This window comes from Oryzias latipes, chromosome 20 (genome assembly GCF_053564925.1).
Source record: "Oryzias latipes strain Hd-rR chromosome 20, Olatipes_Hd-rR_3.1".
Classification (NCBI taxonomy): domain Eukaryota; kingdom Metazoa; phylum Chordata; class Actinopteri; order Beloniformes; family Adrianichthyidae; genus Oryzias; species Oryzias latipes.
Genome location: NC_136256.1, coordinates 18,525,748 through 18,531,439, shown reverse-complemented (window position 1 = coordinate 18,531,439; position 5,692 = coordinate 18,525,748). Strand labels below are relative to the sequence as shown.

Here is a 5,692-nt window from a genome sequence, read left to right as displayed (position 1 = left end):
TGAAAAAATGTCTGCTGTGCCTAGAAGTCTCAAACTGGTGTTTGAAACTTTTCTGAAAAGCAAGGAAATTCAACAGATTATGTACAGATTATGATTTTAAAACAACAAAACACAAATCCATCTTGTTTTAGAATAAAACCCTAAAACAAAAGCCTTTACAACTGGTTAGTAATCCGAAAGGCAGAGGATATGAGGGTTGGAAAAATGATGCAAACGTTCTTCTAATCTAGGGGTCTGCAACCCGCAGCTCTGAAGCCACAAGGCTCTTTCCCTCCTTCATCATGGCTCTCTGATAAAGAAAGCCAAAAAGTAACAGCAAAGTAAAAAGTAATAAAGTCGTAGAGTTAAAAAAAGTAAACCAACCCAAACCTTATTCAACTTATTCACAAACAGTTGAAAGACTGCAAATCACAATTCAGACTAACATTTTTTTGACTGATTTTTTAGCACCGTGTATCAAAGAGAACCAATTGGAAGTCAGAAAGCACAACTAAAAAAAAGGCAGATTGTCAATGTTTTTTTTTAAATTCAAGGATTGTTCTTGTGCCTTATGCTATGAAAAATACATTAAGTGTCCCCCAATTAGCTCTGATTTGATTTTGATTAGCTAGATTTACATTTTTTTACTGATGTGCTCCAACATTTCTTTTGCTTTTTGTTTTTCAATCACTGCTGATGTTACACTACTGCATTTGCTCCATTGAGATGACCCTACAGCCACTTTTCCACTGAGCAGTACTGTCTGGTTTGGTTCCGAATGGTCCAGGCTATTCAGGTGAGCATTTCCACTCAAAGTTGGAAGCATCAATGGAGGTCATCCAGCAACAATGGAGGTCATCCAGCAACTCATTTTTTTCTGCTTGGCTTTTGGTACCTTATATATACAAAGAATCAAATGTTGTTTGAGAGAATATTCGGGCGGGAACGAGGATTAAATCCGCTTTTTTGGCGCTTTAGTTTCTCGAAATCGCCTTCAGCCAATCATCAAATTTCAAGAGTTCCGCCCTAACCGGTCCGTTCCATGTTTCTGTGGACCTAAAACCAATGGGGGGCCCAAAAATGATATGATTCTATGGTTTAATGGGTCAATTTTATTATGGAAACGCTCAACATACCAGAGTGTACCGTGCCGCTCAGTGAAAACTAGGCTTATGGGACATAGGGTGTCTTTTATTTTGTAAGGAAGCCACGTGAACGTCTTTTAAAAGTAATAAATTATTTCATATTTAATTTTTTTTTTCTTTGTTCTGGTTTTAATTGCTTAAAAACAACAACTCTTTAATTGACTCCAATACTAACAATAACATAAATATAAATCAGTGTCTTTTATTTTCAAAGGTTTAAGGAAGACTAATGTCAGTGAGAAGACTAAATCTTCACTTTAAGGTGCATTAAGAATAACTTTAATTCCCTCTATGTTTAAATCACAAGGTTCCTGAAGCAAAAGGGAAAAACAAAATTATGCCAGAGAGATGATAAAAAGAAGGTTTTGGAAATCTTAAAGATCTCACTGCAAAAATATTATCATATTTAAATTTTTACAGACTCATGCTGTTTATGTTGTATAATTTACTACCAAAACTGCAAAAAATAACATCAAAATAACATAATTAATCTTTGCCTGTTTTGTTCTTTGCATTGCCATTTAGCAAACAGCTGTCATCGATCAAAAGCTACATCTTTGCCTGTCCATCACAGAGTCACTCTTACATGCCCCCCTGAAATTTTACAGAGTTCACTGCTTTAGGATGCTTCGCTGACTACGAATTTTTCTTGGTCAAAATTTTATGAAAAGTGGTGAGTAAATATAGCAAGATTAGATTTTTTTTTCGTAATTTGTCTCAATTTTTGTTGTTGTTAATGATTATGCACATACATATTCAAAGTTAAGGATACTTACATATCAACATTTACAAGCATTTAAAAAAAAAAAAAAAAAGATATCCATCTTTTTAAATTGACACATATGTTACAATATTATGTTTTTCTACACATTTATTACATGTTTTCTGAATCGAGTGTCATGGCTACAGAACACTTTTCGAACCCAGATGCTGAAACCCAGAAGAAACACAGCGGGAGGCAAGCGTGGCAGGTAAGAGGTTTAATACGTGGAGCAGGAAACAGAGCGTGAGCAGGACTGGATGTCGGTTCCAAACTAGAGGCAGAAGTTAGCGGCGTCACTGGTGGATTTCTCCGTAGGCAGATGTTGGTGGAGGATGGGATACTTGAAGAGGCAGAGGCTCGTGGTGGGTCCGCAGGAGAGGACAGATTGGCGAGACCGGCTGGAAACTGATTCTGGCGACCACTCGTGGTACTGGATTCCTGGAGGTGAGTAGAGAGAGACAGTTTTTAGTCATAGACTTGACGTAACGAAACAGACAATAGCTTGACTTGAGGACCAACTATGCACCATCAGGGGCAACGGACTGGCGAAGACTGATGATCCTGTGGCTCCTTATGAAGGCGGATGAGATGACGAGGTAAGTGGTCGCAGGTGGGGAGAATCAGCAGCCAAGCGGAGAGGAGAGGGGGAGGAGTCTGACAGAGGAACCATATCATCGAGCTCGCGATCTGGATAAGATATTGTTCTGGATATCCTTTACACGTGTCCCAAAACAGATTTATAATCCAGTTTGGGTGTTTCTAAGGCATATTCTTAATATTATCCAATCAAAAGCAGACAGTGCTAGAATGCACATCATCTTCTTGCAAAAGTTGTAGTCCTAGCTGGAGACAGCAACTACTTGATTGTCTGCACATATTTTTGCTTCATTTTCATTTCACTGATATATTTTTTTGTAAAAACACTACAAAAATTATAACGACAAATAGTAAGCCAATTTATCCGACAGAGTGAATTATATGAAGGACTTTTAACTCTGGAATATTGTGAAAAAAAATTAATCTTACAACTTTTGTCAGAGCTTTGGCTTAATATTAATGAAACATTTCAGGATTAGATAATCAAAAATCAGTTTTGCATTTTTAGTATGCAATTCTTTTCATACTATATAATGGGCTTGTATAAAAGAATATTGATAACTTCTGAGAGCAAAGGTTATGCAATGCTTTTTTAAGGAGTGAAACAATCTGAACAAAATTTGACATGACTTGAAACAGAGGGTGATTCAAAAAATATCCAATAAGAAATGGCAGAAGACAACAGAGGAGCACTAAAAATGAAAACAAAAGAAGGTAAGACAGAAGAAGATAGAAAGAGAGCACAAGATGGAATGGAGAGACTGCATCATAAATTAATTATTATTGCTTTTTCTTCAAGGGCCTTGAAATAAGAGGGTAGCTTGATGCATGTAATTTTCTTTGTTTTTTCATTTGATTCCAGATTCCAGAATGCACTGAGCCCAAAAATCTCTATTAGCTATTGCTTCTTTTTATCATCATATTCTCAAGTCACAAGACGATAGCATGTATTACTTTCTTTCATTGAAATCAATATTAAAAGGTTCTTTCAATATTCTTTTTGAAAATGAAAGTAGTTTTCAAATCATTAATAGTGCATTTAATTAAGAAAAACGCACCAAATTTGAAACCATGCAATGTTCATTCAGTGTCATGGCTAGCTAGGCTAGACAGATCCAGAAGCTGGAACCCAGAAGGAAGACAGGAGGTGAGTGAAAGTAAGTATGTTGTTTTATTGCTCCAATGAGGTTGGTTTGATATTGCGGCAGGAGAGCGGCGAGGCTGGATGTTCGGCGATGGCTTGGGGCGTGCCTGGTTCGGCAACGGCTCGTAACGTGGCTGGAGGTTCGGCAACGGCTCGTGAAGCGTTCCTCAGCTGGATGAAACTCCGAGAAGAGGTAGGCAACTTCAGGTGAAGTTCTGCTTGGGGTAATCATGGATTCAGACGTCCACTCGTGAGAATGAGGTTCCTGGAGACAAGGCAAACGTACATAAGGCGGGAGCATGAGGAACATAGCAAGAACTATGAGAGGACCAGACTAACACCATCAGGGGTAACGAACTGGCGATGAATGATGATCCAGGAGCTCCTTAAGTAGGTCTGGCAGGGTGATGAGTTGAGTGGGCGCAGCTGGGATGAATCAGTGGCCAAGCAGAGAGGGGAGGGGGAGGAGCCGACAGAGGCACCATGACATTCAGCCTCTGAAGTCTAAACTGCTACTTTGAAAGAATATGAAATATATATGAAATTTGGAAGAATATGAAATATGAAATTTGGAATTATGATTTGCATGCTGAAAATATTGCTACGAGACATTAAAGTACATTATTTTTTTCTTGTAAGAAGAATAGGATATGTGTAAAGTGGAATATATAATTATATGTAAGTGCAAATCCAATAATAAATGAAATTTTTTTTTTAGTATCTAACTGACATTGCTTTTCATAATTATTTTCACAGGTCTATGTTTTTTGGGATGCTTCAGTTTGACAGAAACAGGTTTAGCATCAGTTTGGCCAGCCGCTGGCATTTTATCTCCTCAGCTCGAAAAGCTTTCTAGTTGTTTGGGGTTTATTTTTAGTACTGTAATGCTGCTGAATGATACAGCACAGTTCGATAAAGTTTGATGTCTTTGGCTGACTGAACATGCAGAGTGTACTTCAGAGGTGGATAGACACTTCTGCTTTCCTTCTGTTGCTCCCACCTGCACTGAAAACATCAATAAATGCCAATGGACTGTTTCCATCGAGACCTGGCTTGTCCAACTACAACAGGGGGAACACAAAGTTTGAGAAATGAGATGGTCAGTCATCAGCTGCTCTTCTATGTCTTTGCTCTGGCTGTTGCAGTTGTTTTTCCCTTACAGGCATCACTTATTCTTTCGGTTTTTCATACCTGCATGCTTAAGACAATTCAAATTTTTAGTATGTTAAATAAATATACAAAGGCTTCTCGTAAAGTGTTTTGTTCACTATTTTTGAAAATAATAGAGTGAAATATATAAAAAGAAATGTCATATTCGAATGTTGGCTTTGAGATGTCTTATGATATTGTCTGCTTGTGTTGTCACTTTAAAATTTCCAGGTAAATTACCTTTGCCCATCTAAATGGCAAAAGGTATAAAGGGCTAAATAATAAGCTTTTGAAATAATTAAAACATCTTAATGGGTTAGTCATCCACACACTCAATTAGCCTCACTGGGAACCCACATATTTATTTATCGCTACAAATGTCAGGCTAATCCAAACCACCAGGAACAAAGGGAGGACTGATAGCTATTTGTTATTAGCAAAGCTTGATAATAAATCACTTGTATGTGACAAAAAATGTGTGGCGTGAATACACAATGTGATAAAAACTAAGTGAAGTTTAGACAAAGAACTAAGAATGTTTGCTTACAAGTAAACCACCTATAACTTTTAATTACTTTACGATGATCTGTCAAAGAGCAGCTTTATGTGGGACCAAATATATGGTAGAATCAGTTGTTCAGTATATTCATAGCACACATTGCCTCTTTTTATTTCATTTCCATTTGGACAGTTGGGTCAGGCCTTTAAGGTGCAGCAATAAATCTTTTTTCTCCCAAATCGCAGATATTCAGTGGCACTGATATTCCTCTGCAAAAAAAAAAGTAAATCAGCCCAAAAAATGATTTAAAACCAATTTAAGAAACCTAGTAGCAGAAAATAAAAATTAAGGGCTCTCAGTAATCTAGATCCTGTAGTAATTTGAAGAATTTTGTCAGATCTACTTGGAGTCTAATG

The 5,692-nt window shown here is 37.2% G+C and overlaps 2 long non-coding RNA genes across 2 annotated transcripts; one reads left to right on the top strand and one right to left on the bottom strand.

Moving 5' to 3' along the window:
• The first annotated feature begins 2,010 nt into the window (after positions 1-2,010).
• On the top strand, positions 2,011-2,557 carry LOC144988366 (uncharacterized). The gene is made up of 3 exons (XR_013652254.1): positions 2,011-2,095; positions 2,203-2,331; positions 2,420-2,557. It is a non-coding gene; the product is annotated as an uncharacterized LOC144988366 (long non-coding RNA).
• On the bottom strand, positions 2,090-2,476 carry LOC105357282 (uncharacterized). The gene is made up of 2 exons (XR_911281.3): positions 2,414-2,476; positions 2,090-2,325 (listed from the first exon to the last, which is right to left on the bottom strand). It is a non-coding gene; the product is annotated as an uncharacterized LOC105357282 (long non-coding RNA).
• Positions 2,558-5,692: the final 3,135 nt, after the last annotated feature.